We start from the raw sequence: 20,404 nt of genomic DNA, 5'->3' as shown, positions 1-20,404 counted from the left end.
TTGACTGCAAAACATCTGTAAGTCAATTTGGAGCCATTCATGTTACTAGTGGGTTCATAGGTATGTAATTGCCTTTCAGACTCCACAGGACATCTTTGATGGTATTCCATTATTCCTCAGCTATGTATTAATGAACATCTTCCACTCAATCTGTCTCCCTCATGTCCCTCAGACTGATTTTCTGGAATTTGACCCTTTACATGACAGATTGTATTGAAGTTAATTCATGCTCTGATTTCTATCATCCAATATGTGATATTTTTCATTATCTGTATATAACCAGGGTAATTTACCTATTCAAAGCTTCTTAAAATTTTGTGGATGCACTGGTAATGAACTTTGTGCGACAGCTGTTAAACATCTTAAACTAAAGATTTCAAAACAGCCCAGTGGCCAGCATGGGGATCGATGTATAATTCCCAGTTGAAATGTTGCAAATAGCATGAAACCTTTGTTCTGTGTGTTCATTTTGTTATAGGTTTGAAGAAGACGATTAAGATTTGAAAATTAAATTTACACTTATTATCTGATTATTAACATAGAACATAGAAAAATACAGTGCAGTACAGGCCCTTTGGCCCTCGATGTTGCGCCGATCCAAGCCCACCTAACTACACTAGCCCACTATCCTCCATATGCCTATCCAATGCCCGTTTAAAAGCCCATAAAGAGGGAGAGTCCACCACTGCTACTGGCAGGGCATTCCATGAACTCACAACTCGCTGAGTAAAGAATCTACCCCTAACATTTGTCCTATACCAACCACCCCTTAATTTAAAGCTATGCTCCCTCGTAATAGCTGACTCCATACGTGGAAAAAGGTTCTCATGGTCAACCCTATCTAAACCCCTAATCATCTTGTACACCTCTATCAAGTCACCCCTAAACCTTCTTTTCGCCAATGAAAACAGCCCAAGTGCCTCAGCCTTTCCTCATACGATCTTCCTACCATACCAGGCAACATCCTGGTAAACCTCCTCTGCACCCGTTCCAGTGCCACCACATCCTTCCTATAGTATGGCGACCAAAACTGCACACAATACTCCAGATGAGGCTGCACCAGAGTCTTATAAAACTGCAACATGACCTCAGGGTTCCGGAACTCAATTCCTCTACCAATAAAAGCCAGTACGCCATATGCCTTCTTCACCGCACTATTTACCTGGGTGGCAAATTACAAAAACATATTACCAGTAATTACCAAAAAACTTACAATGCCACAAGGTGGTATGCTTAAATCAAAAATGTACACTAAATAAAATCATTTTTAACATGACATAATTCCTTAAACATTTATTCTACAAACACAAAAAATGATCCTACCCCATCCTATTCTATTTTTAATTTCACCCAGTTTCCTTATTTATTCCCACTTCTCCCAGAAATAAAGTGTGCCACAGCTCTCAGGAATTCACTTTGATTACCTTCCATGTTCTGTGATACTCCAAGGTATGAGATTTCCACGGCATAATTCCATCCTTAGCATGCAGCCAATCAATCAACTGATTCTCATTAAAGACCTCACAATTATGGACATCCTTGCTCTAGCTTGGGATTATTGCCTTCTTGCTTAGTGACTCAAGAATCAGAAAATATCCTTGTTTCTGATAGCCATTTGCAATCATTTGCATTTATTGGCAGCACAATGGCTCAGTAGTTAGTACAGTAGAACACAGCAAGCCAGGTAGCATCAGGAGGTGGACAAGTTGATATTTCAGGCGTAACCTTTCTTCAGATACTGCAGTCTCACAGTGCCAGGGGCCTGGGTTGATTCCACTCTCAGGTGACTGTGGAGTTAATACATTCTCCCCATGTCTGCGTGGGTTTCCTCTGAGTTCTCCAGTTTCCTCCTACAGTTCAAAGATGTGCAGGTTAGGTGGATTGGTCATGCTAAAATGCCTATAGTGTCTAGATATGTGCAAGCTAGGTATATTAGCCATAGGGAATGCAGGGTTATAGGGATGGGACAGGGAGGTGGGTCTAGGTGGGATGTTCTTCAGAGGGTCAGTATGGACTTGATGAGCTAAATGACCTGCTTCCAGACTGTATAGGTTCTATGAATTGGTCTCAGCTGTTTTCTAGCACAAATTGCTGGCATCTTTCTCTCTCTCTCTCTCTCTGCCTCTGTCTGTTCAAAAATATATAGTTAAACCCAAAACAATAGACTATCTCCCCTGCAGCCTATCCCCATGGTAGCATGGTACCAATGTGATGTCCCAGATAGAGATTCAAACCCTTCATCCACATTTCCCAACCTAATCTTCTGAAATATGCATAGATGCTTTTAGAACTTCTCTTTATAAGCTGTACTTCCATGCTTCTTTCATCTTGGGAATTAAATGAATAATTCACATCGCTAACAAAGTCAGACCAATTCTCCTCAGACTGACTGTCTTCAGGTCCCCACCTAAATGGGCCAACCTGCTGCTTTATAGCTCCGTTGCTTCTAATTCTTAAGTATACAATGGAACCATTACTCTAAGTTTGTTTATCAATCGCCCAAACTCAGGTTTTTTTTTCTCCCCTCCACTTACCTTCAATTTAACACTTTAATTCCCAACTTAAACGTTGCATTCCTGAAATATAGGAAAAATTGAAATTAGGCATTTTCATAATAATTTCCATGATTATCATCAACATCTAGTACTGAATGGTCACTTGCTTATTAATAGACCCAGGGTTGTGTCAAGCTAGCACCACTTAAAGATAATTTGCACTTCTTAAAGTTAACTTACATCTCTTGAAGATGAGGTACATTCTGGCTCCAACATGTGGAGTTGTTTCACAGCAAATAAAAATCTAAACAATGGAAGAGCAAGCTAGAGTAAAAGTCTCCTGCTACTCAAATGAACCATTCAAGGACTTAGTGTAGGATTTGGAGAGGGGAGATATCCTGGAGTTGAGATGACTAACCTCCAGTAACCATAACCATCTTCCTTTGTGGCAATTATGACTCTAAACATTGGAATGTTTTCCCTCTGATTCCCATTGACTCCAGTTATGCCAGGGTTCCTTGGTGCCACGTGCAGTCAAATGTGGCCTTGATGTCAAGGGTAGTCACTCTCATTTTTGGGAGATCAGCTCTTTTGTCCATGTTTGTACCAAGGCTGTAATGAGGTCAGGAGCTGAGTGGTCCTGGTGGAACCCAAACTGGGGGTGACTGAGCAGGTTATTGCTGAGCAAGTACTAATTGATAACTCTGTTAATGATGCCTTCCATTACTTAACTGATGATTGAGAGTAGAAAGATGGGGCTATAACTGGCCTGGCGGATTTGTCTTGCTTTTTTGTGTAAAGGACATAATTGGGCAATTTTCCTAATTGTCAGGCAGATGTGGTGTTGCAGCTGTACTGGAGCAACTTGGCTACAGGCTCAGCAAGTTCTCAAGCACACGTCTTCAGTACTATTGTCAAAATGTTGTCAGGGCTCATAGCCTTTGCAGTATCCGGTGTCTCCAATCATTTTTAGGTATCATGTGGTGTGAATCAATTTGGCTGAAGAGTGGCATCTGTGAAGTTGTAGATCTCTGCAAGAGACTGAGATGGTCTATACTACTACATATGCAGTTTTAATAGTTACATTACACAAACACATTGCAACACATTCACTGAGACTGTCCTCTGTCTTTGTGGGACCTTGAGGAGAGGCAATAGCAATTTGCCCAATAGTAAGTAAACGTGAACGTATCACTTTGAAAGGAACAACAGAACATCAGTATAGCAGTTAAATGGAAAGAGGTTGCAGAACCTGGGGTACAGGGGCTTTGGAATGTCCCAGCATATGAATCACAAAAAGTTATTTTGTAGGTATACCAATTCATTAGGATGGCAAATGGAACATTTTTATATCATAAGCAGAATGGAATATAACAATAAGGATGTTTTGGTACAGTTTTACATGGCATTGTTGTGTACAGTTTTCGTTGCCTTATTTAAGAAAGAACGTAAACATGTTAGAAGAATTTCAGAGAGGTTTCACTTAACTGATTCGAGTCTGGCTTGAACGTCAGTCTGACAATGTTGTGTTCAGGCATCTGTAACTTTCCACTTACCCCGATCTTCCCTCACTCTAAATTTCCTGTTGTGCATTTATGCTTCCGGAGGCACATGAACATCTATCTGGCTAGCCAGTGGGTGCCTGAGAATGAAGGCCCAAAGGAAGAATACGCCTGTGAGAAAGAAACACCAACACATAATCTGACACTCATAGTCACCAACTCTGCTTATCACCGCATGTTAAGTCATCATAGTCATACCAGACCATAGGGCTGCTCTCTCATTAGAGAGAGAGAGACCACTGATGGAGCACCTCATAGGCAGGGTGAGCACATGATGAGTCACCAGGCTTTATGCTGCACAGAGCTCAGATGAGGACTTCATTAGAGTGTCTCATCATGGTCATACACATCAGAAGCCTTATGCCAATGAAGATAAGGGAGGGGTCTGACAACAACTTGATACAGGTGTTGCGAGGAGGTTGGATTTTATCCTTTCCAGTGTGGAAGTCACAGCCAATTCCAAGAAAACATTTTCCAACCTAACCATGATAAAGCACCTGCTACCCAATGTATTGACTTCCATTGCAGCATTGATAGAAACCGTGTATTGCTCAAATGCCGCAGTAGACTCACACTGAAGTTCTTGCTGTGCAAGCTCAGGTTAAACATGCAGGTGCCAAGTGCTGCCAGGGCTCAATGGGGTTTGTTTGTTTGTTTGTCTAGCTGTGTACATGGAGATTTTAAAAGGAGGGTTAGTATTCCAACTAGCAGTTGTAGATTGATAGTTCAGCATTTTGTTTACGAGCAGCTAGAACTTATTTATTTGAGATGTAGCAGTTCTTGTTAAATATAGGAACCTGTGTCAGTGTTTGTGTTAACTTGATTCTATCAGACAGGTAAATTGAGGTAATCTGATTAACTCATTGACTTTTGTGGCTACGGGGGGGAGTAGTGGAGCTCAAACATTATTGCATTTTCCCAAGTGAGTCAGAACGAAAGCATTGAGGGAATTTCCAAGTTTGCTGAAAATAAAACCATCTCCAGCCATGTTCTCTGAAGAAGAAACTCTAAAATGTAAACAGGATGGCACTTCACCGAATTCAAATATCTGCAAGTTGCTGTTAACTGAGGAAGGGTCAAATCTATATTTCTGATATTTGTAACAAGGCCATTTCAAATAATTCTTATATACTGTAAAATGCATTTTTTTTCCTTTATCTGTAATGAACTTGGATGTTCTTTTCTTAAAAGTATATTGATAATCTCTTGTAAATAAGTTACCAGCAGAGTAAACAAGGAGCAAAAATAAAGTATGATTTATCAGGTCAGGTTTCACGCAATGATTTGACTTGCCCTCCAGTAACAGTAACAATTAGTTTGTAACTGGCCTTTTCACGAGTCAATATATACGCACTTTTAACATGTTCCTTTCAGAGTTAATTAAATTATTTGCAAAATTTTCCAAAACTGTACCTGCATGGAGTAACAAGCTGAGAAAGCTAATAACCAATCCTCAATGCTGTTATTAATGGCAAGTAATGCATAAGACTTACACATAATTAAAGCAAATGGATATAGTTAAGGCATGAAGAAAAAATACAGCGTTTTGGAGTTTCTGCGAAGATACAATTCTTGGCTGCCTTCCAGCTACTTATCCAAATCACCATTGTTCATCTGGAAATTTGCATTGCATGTAGGCAGCATTAAAGTTGAGCCTGATCCTGAACAGATGAGGCACAGAGACCACTTGTAATGTTCTAATCACTATCTGATTTAAGTCAGCACAGGAAATTGAAGCTCTCACCTTGCCGGTGATGATTTGGACCCATCATACTTCAGGGACGTGGTTCAAATCCCACCATGATAACTGGTGAAATTTAAACATTTAATTAATAAACTCTGGAATTGGAAATTAGGTTCAGTAATGGTGACTGTCAATTTACCATTGTTTGTGGTAAAACCCCATTTAATTCACTAATGCCCTGTCACCCTTACTTGGCCCATTCCACGTGCAACTCCATGCTTACAGCAATATGGTTGACATTTAACCATTCTCTGAAATCACTGTGCAAGTCATTTGCTTCAAGAGACAATGAGAGATAGGTAACAAATGCTGGCTTTCCCTGTATTGCACAAATCTCCAAGAAACATATATTTCCACTTGGTAAATTCAGAAAACCATTGATGGACCTAAAGTTGTTTGAAGTAGCAAATTTAGTAACATCAATTGAACCTTACAAAACAATCTTTTCAGGGAGACAGGATTCCTTAGTTTTGACTGTCAGCAATGATATTTTTGACTGTAAAAGAATATTGGAGATGGAGTTAAAAATGGAAACTATACCAGATTTATTGTTATCATATGACACAAGGCATTACTACAATAGAAGAAAATAATTCAACAGCTTTAGCTTGCACAGCTCAATTTCCTTTCCACAGCTATGTCTGGATCTTTCCAAATAAGTCTTTTACTGTTGAACACAATTTCATCAAATGACCTCAACAAAGCATTATATGGAATCCTTGCAAACTTCCAAGTGTTTGCTTACAACTTCAAAGTTTCAATGGCTTTGATAAGTTTCAGCTGTTAATTTATAATTCAGAAATTATTCTTCGCATTTAACAATCTGGTGATTATTTTGCTTGAGATAGAGTCATAGAGTCATAGAGATGTACAGCACGGAAACAGACCCTTGGGTCCAACCCGTCCATGTTGACCAGATATCCCAACCAAATCTAGTCCCACCTGCCAGCACTCGGCCCATATCCCTCCAAACCCTTCCTATTCATATACCTATCCAAATGCCTCTTAAATGTTGCAACTGTACCAGCCTCCACCACATCCTCTAGCAGCTCATTCCATACACGTACCATTCTCTACGTGAAAAGGTTGCCCCTTAGGTCTCTTTTATATCTTTCCCCTCTCACCCGAAACCTATGCCCTCTAGTTCTGGACTCCCCAACCCCAGGGAAAAGACTTTGTCTATTGATCCACAGTTACTAGCGGTGTTCCGCAAGGATCTGTTTTGGGACCATTGCTGTTTTGTCATTTTTATAAATGACCTGGAGGAGGGGCTAGAAGGTTGGGTGAGCAAGTTTGCGGATGATACGAAAGTCGGTGGAGTTGTTTAACTTAAAAAGGAAAGCAGTGAAGAAAAGCTTATTTTCATTTCTGTAGTTGCAATTTTAAGTACTGTGTTGAGTTACAGACTGCATACTGTTCACATGGGTGCCCACGTAAGTTCAGAATATCAGTCTATTGAATGAAAGTTTAAAATCCTATAGGACTCAATTGCTTTTTTGTATGAAAACACAGGTTTTTAGAGCATGCAGGCCGCTTTACTGTTGTGCAGTAACGTTGGACCTGCTGACATCTGTGCTAGTGAAACCTTCTCTATTGTCAGACTAAGGGAGTATTTCCCCAATTGCTTTCTTGGGTTAATATACATTATTCCATGTGGTGCTGAGCCACACAGCTGGAAAGTGCCAGGTTTCCCAATTGAGACACTGTAGTGATACCCTCCTAAGCAGCTTCCTGATGCTTTACAGATCTCAAATAGGACCACATTGGTTTTGTGGGAGAGGGACCCAGCAAGTTTCCATTGTCTGTGGAACTGGACCCCACGTAAACCTTGGGGGAAGAGAAAATTTGGAACGTGGTTTGTTGAAAATTCTACAAAATGATTGGGTGAGAGCCCTTTCAACTGTGCTGCATGGAATCCTCAATTTTGGAAAAAATTGCGTTAGAAGTGCTGGTATGAAAGGCATCATCACAAAGGAGACTGAGAAACTCAGAATGTAATAGAGTCCTTGCAGGAAGAAGTATATGAGAAAATCTAGTTGAGAAAGCCATGGGAGTCTGTGGGTTTGTAGTAGACATCAGTAGATAGTCTATCTCCAGAAATTGAAGCAGAGAAGTTTGGGAAGAGGAGGGCCTGGTTAAGTTGAGCAAAAAGTGGAAACAACATTAATGAAGTTTACCAGCTAATGTCAAGACAGGAGGCGCTCACAGTACGTTTTTGAGATCAGATTACTGGCTCTCTTGCAAATCAGTGAATATCATGACCTTACCATTAAGTGTATAAGTCCTGCTAAGATTTGCTTTCCCAAAATGCAGCACTTCACATTTATCTGAATTAAACTTCATCTGCCACTTCTCAGCCCATTGGCCCATCTGGTCCAGATCCTGTTGTAATTGGAGGTAACCCTCTTCGCTGTCCACTACACCTCCAATTTTGGTGTCATCTGCAAACTTACTAACTGTGCCTTTTATGCTCGCATTCAAATCATTTATGTAAATGACAAAAAGTAGAGGGCCCAGCATCGATCCTTGTGGCACTCCACTGGTCACAGGCCTCCAGTCTGAAAAACAACCCTCCACCACCAACCTCTGTCTTCTACCTTTGAGCCAGTTGTGTATCCAAATGGCTCAAAGAGATGTTAGGAAATAACTTCACAAAAGGTGATTGCAACAGAGTCTGTTTTATTTATTTACTTGTAAATGACAGTAAAATATTTTAGTTTATGTGGCTGACACTTAAGGGACTTAACTATGCCAGAGCAACTTATTATTGAATAAATTCTAATTTCATCTTACCTCTCTTGATGATGGAAATATTAAATTGTTGACTTGATTCCAGAACAAAGGAACATAACTAAGCCAATAAGGCCTATTGGGGAGTTTTTAAAAAATGTAGCACACCTATTTTTCTAATCAACTTGTTCAGAGTTGTTATTCCATACCTCTGGAGCAGGTGGGACCTGATCCTGGGCCTCCCATTTCAGCAGTGAGGTCAGTATCACTGATGGTCCCCGCCCCAAATAGGGACTTAGGAGGTAAGACATATTGTCCCAAAGCCCATCCAATTAGGCACAAGTTAGAAGCATGATGCATTACACTCAAAACTTTGCATTAGCCATGATAGGCACAGATTGAACAATATGGAAGAAGCTCAACAAAATCTAGGGCAAATCAGCCTGCTTTAGCCACACTACCTTAAATATTTATTCATTCTACTACTGGCCTACATCCAAAGATGCATTGCATCAACTCACCAAGCGTCCTTCAACGGTGCTTTCCAAAGCCATGACTCCAGCGTATAAAAAGATGAGTTCTCTTCCAAGCCACACACCATTCTGACTCAAAACAGTATTGCTGCTCCTTCATTGTCACTGGATCAAAAACTTGGAACCAATAGCATTGTGGGTGTAGCTCCACCAGATTGACTGCAGTGGTTCAAAGACTGTGGCTCAAGGGTAGTTGGTGCTAGCCTTGCCAGGAAAAAATTAAGAAAATCCCTCAAGTTATCTGCCATTCATTGAAATTATAGCTGAACTGCTTTAACCCATCAATAACTATGCTTTGATACCATTTAGTACCCCAGTTTGATTTATGATTTATTTTACTTTATTTTAATAAAAAATAGAACAATTATGAAAAGGCATTCTTCTTAAAGACGGAATTCAATGGATGTTCACCAGATTAAACCTTAGAATGGCAGTGTTATTTTATATGGACTCTGGATCTATATGTGGAGACTTGGCAAAGAGGCCCCAATGGCAAGAGATGGTGCCTGGAATATGGCAACTCCAACGTTGGTGACAGAAGAAAGGTGGACTCTTTCAGTTACATCGTTATTAAAATTTTTAAGTTATTCAAAATGGTGTCAGAGCGTGTTGAGAGGTGAATCTCTGTATTTTCCCTTAAATATGTGTGAAAATCAATCATTAATTTCAAATCAGTTCAATTCAAATTCACAAAAACATCTATCAATCTCAGTTTTCAATTGATTTAGCCTTGACAGCTTTTTTGGCAATAAAATTTCTAAAAATTGCTCTTTTATCAGCCTATCTTTAAGTTGAAAGCTGTGACACCTTGTTTTGGACCTTGAAGGTAATAGTTTCTCTCTATCTAACCTGTCAAAAACTTTAGTAATCTTCAATTAGATCACCCCTTAAACTTCCCTATTCCAGAGAATTCAAGCCCATTTTTCCCCTCGTCCACCCTTTAAATAATTTGTTGACTTGACACTGTGCTACCTCCAAAGCTATTTTAGTCTTCCAGTGATGTGGCGCCCAGAACTAACTGCAGTTCTCCAGATGGGACCTAACCAAGATCACTGAGCAGCTGTAATTTCCTTTGTACTAAAACCCTCATGAGACAAAAGCCAAGTTTGTATTAGCCTTTTACATTTTTTTAAATAGTTTTTGTCACTTCACTGGTTTCTCTACTTGGTCCTAAATTTCTTGAATCATTCACAGTTTTTAGTTTTTAGCACTTTAGAAAATACACTGATATGTCTTTCTTAAATCCAAAGCCAGATACCTCATACTTTCCTACGTCTCTGAATTCATTTAAGAAAGAGTTGGATAGAGCTCTCAAAGATAGTGGAATCAAGGGTTATGGAGATAAGGCAGGAACAAGAGACTGATTAGGAATGATCAGCCATGATCATGTTGAATGGCGGTGCAGGCTCGAAGGGCTGAATGGCCTACTCCTGCACCTATTGTCTATTGCCTATTGTCTATTGTTAAACTTCATTTTCCTCATGTTTCCCACTGGCTTGATATACCTTTGCAATTTTGTGCCCCAATTCATGGTAACTAACTGTAGTGGCTATGACATCATTTATAAATATATTTGTGGTGTGTTTGGTGAGGCCAGGGAGCTAATAGGAGGTGTTGACAGTAAATAGCCTATTAGATCAATTATGTGCCAACTAATGGTGATGTTCTAAAGCAGACTGATGGGACTGTGGTGGTTGACAGTCCAGTGAGCTCTGTGGTGCTTCCAATAGGAGGCAGAAAAACTTGCTACTAATGCCACTGGTGCCATAACTAAAAGTGCATGCTGCTCAAATGCAGCAAGCCCAGAACTGGCCCTCACACTTTGGTGCTCAGCCATTGTTCCCAAACACATGGCTCAGAGGAAAGGAAAGCTTCACAAAGGTCCACTTCACAAACAGGACCTTGAAGTGTTGATGAATAAAGTTGTGCAGTTGAGGACAGCTTTCCATCCAACTGACAGGAAGCCATGCCATCAAACACAAGCAGCCTGGGCAGAGTGCATTCCCAATCAGTAACGTGGCCCCGAGTGCAAAGAACTGCCCAGGACCCGAAGCATAAAAGGAAGGACAATGATCTTCAATACATCACAAGGTGAAGTGCCGTCATCGTCTCTCTCGGGTAACTCACGCTCTAAAGGCTGGCAGTAATCCCAACTCAGCCACTGCATGTGTCTCTCTGAGTTCCATTTTCCAGTTAGATGGGTGTGGAGTAGATCTTCTAATCTAGTGCCTTCTGTTCGGTTTTCTTCTTATTTCTTTTGTTTTTTTCTCGTCTTTTCTTGTTTTTCTTTTTATTTTCTCTCTTATTTTCCTTACCACTTGGGAATACCTCAGTTGCAGTGACAGCATCCATCGGTACACAAACTAGGAGCGGCATTGCAGGAGAGTTTGGGTTCCTGGTGGTTTCTGATGAGATGGGTCCTCGACAAAATGACAACGCTGTATGTGCTCATCAAGTTCTTTAGCAAACACTGATAGTTGTATTCAGATTTTTTTTTCAAGCAACATAAATGTTTAAACTTCAGCTATCTGTATGGAGCATCTGACTTCACTAGTTCTCTGAAACATTAGACTATTAAAATACTTGCACCACAATTCTTCAAATCTTTAAACTGCTTCTTATTAGAAGACTAGCAGATCCAGACTTCAATTGCACACCATCATTACTGAATCCATTTCTCTCCCAAAACATATAGGCTGGCATGGTTCCGAGTCAATTAATTGCTAGACATTAGAAAACATAATACAGTTTGACTTGGATTTCCAATCAATAGGTTCAAGCTAATCTATAAAAATAATGCAATGACTGTTAAAGCACTTAGCAATGACAACCAATATTAATAGCCAAACTTTGCAGCATAAGCCTTCATACTCGAGCCGACTCATGGCTGGGTTTGGGCTTTGGCGGCACCTGCGCCCAGCGCAGACTCATGGAGATGACGGCGGAGGTGTTTTTGAGTCCAGTACGAGACCCAGCGGCATCACCAGCATTTTTTTCGGCGAGGTGGGCCCAAAGCGGATACCTGGTGGCGGCAGAGTTGGGTTTGGTATCAGTGGCATCTGCATTAGTGAGGTCCAGCAAGGACTCATAGGGGCGAAGGCTTCAATGGAGGCAAGTTGGCGCTGAAGAATTTTGTTCCAGTGGGGACACAGTGAAGGGGACCATGGCCCAAGATGGAGCACTTAACAAGAGGAAATGTAACGTTGAACACTTTTTCATTATTTCATTTTTCTGTCTTTGTATTCCATGTTTTAGTTTATTTTTCTGTGTTTTAAGGTGGTGCCTGAGAGAGGTCACAGTATGCAACAATTTTCACTATATTTTGTAACAAAATACACATGACAATAAATCAAATCAAATCATATCATGGACTACAATTCCCAATATTCAATGGCTCTCACTCACCTTGCCTTCGCAAACAACTCATCCTTCCTGCCCTCTGCACTTCTTGCTCAGAGAGTAGTGCTCAGTCAGTGGGGACATCTCACCATCCCTCCTGCTCCTGCATCACAGCTAAGTATTCTTCTATCTAAGTCCATCAAACTCAGTCCCTTCCTTTGTGCCATTGCAGCTAAAATTGATACAGCCCCTGGACTGGTGTTTTAATAGTCTCCAAGTTGACATAGAACATAGAACGTTACAGCACAGTACAGGCCCTTTGGCCCTCGATGTTGCGCCGACCTATGAAACCAATCCGAAGCCCATCTAACCTACAGTATTCCATTCTCATTGATATGCCTATCCAATGACCATTTAAATATCTGTAAAGTTGGCGAGTCTACAACTGTTGCAGCTAATGTGTTCCACACCCTCACTACTCTCTGAGTAAAGAAACTACCTCTGACATCTGTCCTACATCTATCACCCCTCAATTTGAAGATATGCCCCCTCATGCTATCCATCACCATCCTCGGCAAAAGGTTCTCACTCTCCACTCTATCTAACTCTCTGATTATCTTACATGTCTCAATTAAGTCACCTCTCAACCTTCTTCTCTCTAGCAAAAACAGTCTCATGTTCCTCAACCTTTTATCATGCGATCTTCCTTCCATACCAGGCAACATCTTAGTAAATCTCCTCTGAATCCTTTCCAAAGCTTCCACATCCTTCTGATAATGCAGTGACCAGAACTGCATGCAATACTCCAAGTGCGGCTGCACCAGATTTTTGTACAGCTACAGCATGACCTCATGGTTCCGAACCTCAATCCCTCCACTAATAAAAGCTAACACACCATATGCCTTCTTAACAGCCCTATCAACCTGGGTGGCAACTTTGAGGGATCTGTCTGCTCATCTACACAACCAAGAATCTTACCATTTACCCAATACTCTGCATTCCTGGTACTCCTTCCAAAGTGAATCTTGGAATCCTACCTGTAATCTCCAGACTGATTGAACTTGACCTGTAGAACTAAGCACATGACAAAGGCACAAATCCCTGGAAACTGGTAGGCCCAAGAGCCTGACTGACTGTCCTTAAACCTCTGTAATGCAATCAGACAAGCCCCTTATCCAATTGTTGTGGTACTGCCTGATTGCCTGTAGATCCCCCTCACTCTAATAAGGACAGCTCCCCTCTGACTTGAACATGCCTTCATTTGCTTGAAGCATTTGCAGTGTGTTTGGCCTGTCATCACTGCACGAAGCTTCAGGCATGGCCTGCTCAGGTTTTCGGAGTTTTGATCTTAGCCAATTCATTGCCGTCACCAAAAAGGGAGGTTTGTTTTTTCTTCCTTTTTGTGAAGAGTGAGGCAGAGTACTCCTCCCAGTTCCACAGCACTCATACTGCTATGGCATCACTATTCACTCTCTAGCAAAAAGCTAAAGGTCAGGGCCAGTGAAGCACATGGTTCTAGTTTCACGATTTTAAGTGGATGACCTTCCTCTGGAGATATGGCAGGAACCAACACCTCGCACATCGTGTTGAAATGAAATCCGACACCCAATTTCAAGAGGTGTAGGGTGCCCCAGCTGGGTTGCACGTTGCCCATTCAGTGGCAAATCAGAATTAGATCCAGCTGAAATATGAGACCAATTCACCCAGCTGGCATGAGCTGAGAGTGATAAATTGACATCACAGGACGTTGTATATCGAAACACCTTCCATCCCTGAAGAGATGCCTGCTGTTAAGTATGACAAGTAGTCTATCTGTGATTCTGCACTAAGGAGCACATTAATATGGTCTGACAGAAGCACCCACACACTGGTAGGCACAACAGGGTAAAACATGGATGCTGCAAGTATGCAGTTACACATTTAGGAGCGAGTGCTAAGAATGCAAGCAAACTACACTGTCCATGAATTGGGTCCCTGTCTATGTGTGCAAAGTCTCTCTGCTGCAGCCTTTCAATGCGAGTTGAGACCATAGCTCCCTAGGACCTGACTGAGGACTGCTTCCCACCCATTTTGAGATTTTTTCCTTTGGTTCATGCACATAGAGTGTGTTTGCTGTATTAGCAGCTGACATGTGATGCAGGTGTGCTGTACCACAACACGTCCACCCCTTGACTGATCACTACTGACAACCTTGATAAGCTGCCTAGCTTTGTCAGCGCTAAATAGCAAGGCAAGACAGAAACACTTAGAACATATAAGTCTGGCTGAGGAGGCAGCAGCACGTAATAAGGCAAGACAAAAAAAGGCAAGGCAAGAATGCTGTGAGCAACCAAATAAGCATAAAGCAACGGCATGCTGAAACAGTCAATGAACAGTCCAGAGTTTTGCCCTGGTCAAATCCATGGAATCGGTGCCTGTCCCTGTGCGCAAAGTGTCCTAGCAAGAGCATTCCAATTAAAGGAGCCAGTTTGCTCTAAAATGCAGCAGTGAAGTACAGAACCATACTTTAAGTTATTCAAAGAAGTGTTGTGAGAAATGTATTGGATGTCAGTGGGGTGGAGTATGGGTTGTAGGTGGGAGCATGTGTTCTCTACCCATGAAGCTGACTGGTGTCCAAGTGGAAGCAAAAGGTAAACTGGAATGACCAGGTAACCGCTGTGACTTCCATCCCTGGAGTTGACATTGTCTTTGTTTCCATCTGGCAAATGGGAGAATGAGGAGCTGCAAAAGCAATGATGCAAGATTGTGTAATAATGTTAACACGGTAATGCACACGGATAGCCTTTTGCCAATCATTGGTGGGAATCTCCTCTTGCTATTCAATATTTACTTGAAAAATGGGACTTTTTGTTCTAAAAGTCGAGAGAATCCTCAGTGGATATCTTATGTAATGTTCACAACTTTCTCACCAATGTTAAGGTTGGCCAGTGCCTGGGAATATTCCGCTCAAAGATTCTAACAATAAAACCAAGGATCATGTACATGTCTTTTTTCAAAAAATTCCTTTATTTGGCTTACCCCCTTCAAAGGTTTTTGTTCCAAAATTCTCTTGAAAATGGTACATATGTAATTTTATATATAAGTAATAGATACATAGTTATCAGCAACTAATATAGATATGACCCCTGTATGTAATTATTTTTTAAAAAAATGTAAAACACAGAAGATTTAGAGGAAAGTGACAAAATAGAAATTTTAAAACTTTTATACAAAAGATTGTTGAAAATGAACTGTCAAAATTAAACAAATTAACCAAAGCTATGATTTGAAATGAAACATCTGAGTTAAAAGGAACTGGAAGCAGTGTAGAAAGTGCTACACTGACAATAAATCAATGACAGACTTGACTGAGGAATTTGAGTATTTATTATATCTAATGCTAGGCAGGGTCTGTTTTATAGTTAGTCTATCTGCACAGGAAGAGAACAGAGGAAAGTTAAAGATTAATCATATGATTCACTGTATTCCCATTATTTAGCAGTTTAAAATGCTGAATATGGTCATTTTAGATATTTCCCAATCGGGGAATATTAATGTAGGGTGAGCGATGACAGAAGAAATGGAACTATTCCCAAACCATGCACATTTGGAAAGATTCTCTCTATGACCAATTGCTAAAGTTCAGAAGCAAATTCTTTGCTGGATATCTAGTCCACAAAGGGAGAGACAAAGGTGAAAGGAAGTAAAACACTTTGGAAAGAAAGTGTCACAATTTTTATGTATAATCTTACTTGTGATGATACTGCTCCTTTAACAAAGTTATGCTGCCCTTGGCTTTTATTTCAGAGAGGTAGCAAAAGCAGTGATTCTGAAAGGTTAGGTTTGAAGGGTTTTATGGCCAATTTGTTTATAGTTAACAGATACTGCCTCAGGCAAAAGGCTTTCAAATTGAAAGAAAACACTTGTACAATGAAAGGGGAGTGACCAGTTCTCCCAGCTCAGCTTTTTTGGTTTGGTTTGGATTGTCGCAGTCTGACTGATCACTGAAAGCAGGCAGTCAGTTTTGAGGCTGCTGGTCCAAGAAACAACCACATAGAAGAAGGTGTTCCTTGCTGAATCCCTCTGCCATCTCTCTCTCTCTCTCTCTCCTGGAAGAACCTGTGTTTGTTTTTTTATTTTTTTGCCAAGGTGTGTTTTTGAAATTGTTGCAAGTATTTGGAACAGCACCATTAATCTGTTAGGTTTTCGGATAAATTAAGTTATTCTATATCCTGTTCTCTTTCGTATGTGTTTCACTCAGTAATCTTGTAAATAAATTCTGCTTTGTTTAAAACTAAGCTGCATCCATCCTGGAATATCCACTTTACAACTGCTTAAAACAACTAGAAAAGTTAGAGTCTGGGCTATTTTCTTGAAATGTTTTGAGGAGGTCTGTCCTGGTCCATAACAGATTGGGGGCTCATCCGGGGTTTGTTCTATAATTCTGATTTGGGATTAGGGTTGCTGGACTCAAAGGCAACAAGTGGAAGGAGTTTGTGTCCTTTGTTCCAGGTGTTAAATTCAGTTGGTTTAAACAGTGCTTGGGATAGCAATGGCTTTTCCAGTCACTAAGAATTTTCTGGGGGTGGAAGAAGTGGCCTTGGGAGTTTCACAAAAGGTGAATAAAGCCAAGCTGCTGGAATTAGCAGTCAAACTGAGGTTGGAGCTGCCTCCTTCTGAGCGATAATTACAGCTATAGCTCAGCAGTTAAATTTGCTGGAAATGTCATCCGAATCTTTAGCGATGGCTGAAGTGCACTTGAAAATGAAGCAACTTGAGTTTGAGACAAAAGGCAAGGAAAGGGCAATGGAAATGAAACAGTTTGAATTACAATGAAAAGCAAAGTGAGAAGAAGAGAGAGAAAAGGAGAGAGAGGGGAAAGGAAGAAACAGAGGGAGTTTGAATTTCAGAAATTGACACTTACAGACAGAAAAGTCAGCTTAAAAGGATGGAGATGAAGGTAAACTTACTAAGGAGAGTGAGGATGAGCAAACCCATGGTAGCCAAATGTGAGAAACTGTTTAAATATATTCAAGCATTGCTTAAATTTGATGGGAAGGATGTGAAAGCCTTTTTCATCACATTTGAAAAGGTGGCTAAACAAATACGATGGCCAGTGACCATCTGGGTCTTGTTGATCCAAACAAAACGTGTTGGTAGAGCTGGTGTTCACATCACTATCTGAGGAGGTATCTGATGCATATGGTGAAGAAAGCCATCTTAAGTGCTTGCTTGTACCAGAAGCCTACAGAAAACATTTCTGTAGTAACTAAGGAGGGAACTTGGTCAAACCTACATTGAGTTTGAAAGGGTCAAGCAAAGTAATTTCAATTGGTGGATAAGGGCATTAAAAATAGAGCAAACCTATGATGCTCTTACAGAGACAATTATTTTGGAGGAGTTCAAAAGTTCACTTCCTCAAGTATTGAAAACTCATGTGGAAGAGCAGAGAGTTAAAACAGCAAGATTAGCAGCTGAAATGGCTGATGAGTATGAATTGGTTCATCAATCAAAATTTGGCTTCCAAAACCAATTTCAATCCATGAGTGATAGAAATTGGGGAAAAGAGAAATCCCTTGGAAAGGGAAAGGTAGATCTTGGTGAAGATCATAAGGATAACTTACCAGAGCGTTAAAAAGGAAACCCTTGAAGGGGGAGAGTTAAAAAGCTCCTGTATTTTCACTGCTATAAAGTAGGTCAAGTGAAATCACAGTGTTGGTGGGTTGGGTAAAGTACTGGGAAGCCGGATGTATAAAAACAGGATAAGGCAATGAATTTTGTTGTATTGGTAACAGAAAGCACAGTGGCAGCTAGAAAGCTACACCAGAATGTACAAGCTGGTTGGAGGTTGTTTAAGGAGGAACTGCCAGACTTTCTTAAACCATATACCTGCCAAAGCAAAGTTTATTCATATAGGCCAAAAGCAGCAGGTAAAGAGGTTACAATATTAAGAGATACAAGATCCTCTCAATTTGTGACATTGAAAGATGAGGAGATATATACCTCTGAAGCACTGTTGTCAGAAATGGTGCTAGTAATTGGAACTCACGGTGAGACAAAAAGTGCTCAATTATGTGCAGTGAGGTTAGAGTGTCCAGTGAATAGTGGTAAAGTCATGGTAGGAGTACTGGACAAACTCTCAGCTCCAGGAATACAATTTGTCCTTGCTAATGATAGAGTGCTGCCTACTGTGGTTGAAAAGCCAGTGGAAACTCAGGTAATTGAACTTTTGCAGAAAGTATATCTTTAGATTTTTCTGGACTATGTGGTACCAAGGTCACAGGGTCACCAGTTGAAACAGGAGAGATCAAAGAGTATAGATAAGAAAGGTGAAGTGGAATCAGCAGAGACCCTGTTTGATCAGGTTGAGACAAGCTAGGAGCAGATAGATGACACAGCAGACATCTTTAGCTCAGGTAAATTAACTGAGTTACAGCAGAAAGATGAAAATTTAAAGCAATTCCATCAAAAGGCATACACAGAAAAAGAATCTGAATGTATTCCTGAATGTTACTGTCTTAAAAATGATGTCTTAGTGAGGAAATGGAGACTATCACTTATTCAGGCACATGAGAAATGGGCAGAAGTTCATCAAGTCATTTTGCCAGTGGTTTATAGAAAGGAGGTGTTGCGGATAACGCATGAACTACCTTGACGGGATCATTTAGAAGTGAGAAAAACTCAAGCTCAAATACAAGAACATTTTTATTGTCCTGGACTGCACAAGGATGTCGTTGAATTTTGCTAGACACGTCATACATGTCAGGTAATTAGAAAACCACAGGTAGGAATAAAACCAGCATCTTTAATACCTATTCCTGCATTTAAAGAACCTTTTACAAGAGTCTTAATTGATTGAGTAGGACACCAATCTAAATCCAAAAGTGGGAATCAGTATTTGTTAAGAATAATGGATGTGTCCACTAGATTTCCAGAGGCTGTCCCATTACACTCCTTTTAGCTGTGATATTGTGTAGAGGAATTACTCAAATTGTTCACTAGAAATAGTCTACACACAGAGATACAATCAGATCAAGTGTCAAACTTCACATCAAGATTATTCCAGGAAGTTATGGACAGTTTAGGAATAGAACAGTTCAAATCTATTGTGTACCATCCAGAGTCATGTGGAGTCATAGAAAGTTGGCATCAGACATTAAATACCACGTTGAGGGCTTATAGTCAAGACTATTCAGATGATTGGGATAAGAAAACTTCATTTGTACTTTTTGTGATCAGAGGTGCACCAAATTAATTGTCTGAATTCAGTCTATTTGAATTAGTTTTTCAGCATGAAGTAAGAGGACCGCTAAAATTGATTAAAGAGAAATTGGTAAGTCATAATTCAGAGACCACATATTTGGACTATTTGTCAAGTTTTAGGAAACAATTAAATAGATTAGGGGAGTTGGCGAGATGGCATTTAAAAGTATCATATCATACTGTGCAACAGGAAAGAGACAAGAAATCAAAAACTCACAATTTTGCTATCAGGGATAAGGTGTTAGTGTTACTTCCTGTGATAGGTTAAACTTTAAAAGCAAGGTTTAGTGGACCTTATCAAGTTGAAAGGAAATTGAGTGAAGTGAACTGTTTGATAAAGACTCCAGACAGAAAGTAATTTCACAGAGTGTGTCATGTGAATTTGCTCAAAAGGTGATTTGACAGGGAAGGAAAATCCTGTGTTATTGGTTACAACACAGAGGGAATAATCACATACAGAGGATTCTGAATTGGACATTCCTCAAATTAAATTGGACAAGGAGGAAGCTGTCAAGAATTGGGATAAATTATTGAGTTACTTTCCAGAAGGAAATTGAAATGACCTGAAAGAGGTATTACTATGTGGAAGTAAGCTAGGAAGTATTAACCTAATTATGCATGATGTAGCTATAGGAGATGCTGTTCTGGTTAAGCAACATCCTTACAGGCATAACCCTTTTAAGTTGGCACAGGTTCAAAAGGAGATTGAACATATGCTCCATATTCTAAGTGAATTACAGTGACTGGAGCTCACCCATA

General features: G+C 40.3%; 1 long non-coding RNA gene across 1 annotated transcript; it reads right to left on the bottom strand.

Annotated features, from left to right (window-relative positions):
* Positions 1–1,820: 1,820 nt before the first annotated feature.
* LOC122564289 lies at positions 1,821–4,162 on the bottom strand. The gene is made up of 3 exons (XR_006315859.1): positions 3,984–4,162; positions 2,535–2,576; positions 1,821–1,850 (listed from the first exon to the last, which is right to left on the bottom strand). It is a non-coding gene; the product is annotated as an uncharacterized LOC122564289 (long non-coding RNA).
* Positions 4,163–20,404: the final 16,242 nt, after the last annotated feature.

The sequence above is a fragment of the Chiloscyllium plagiosum genome, chromosome 29 (genome assembly GCF_004010195.1).
Source record: "Chiloscyllium plagiosum isolate BGI_BamShark_2017 chromosome 29, ASM401019v2, whole genome shotgun sequence".
Taxonomy (NCBI): domain Eukaryota; kingdom Metazoa; phylum Chordata; class Chondrichthyes; order Orectolobiformes; family Hemiscylliidae; genus Chiloscyllium; species Chiloscyllium plagiosum.
Note: the sequence above shows the minus strand (reverse complement) of the source record. Positions and strands in the feature narration are given on the sequence as shown.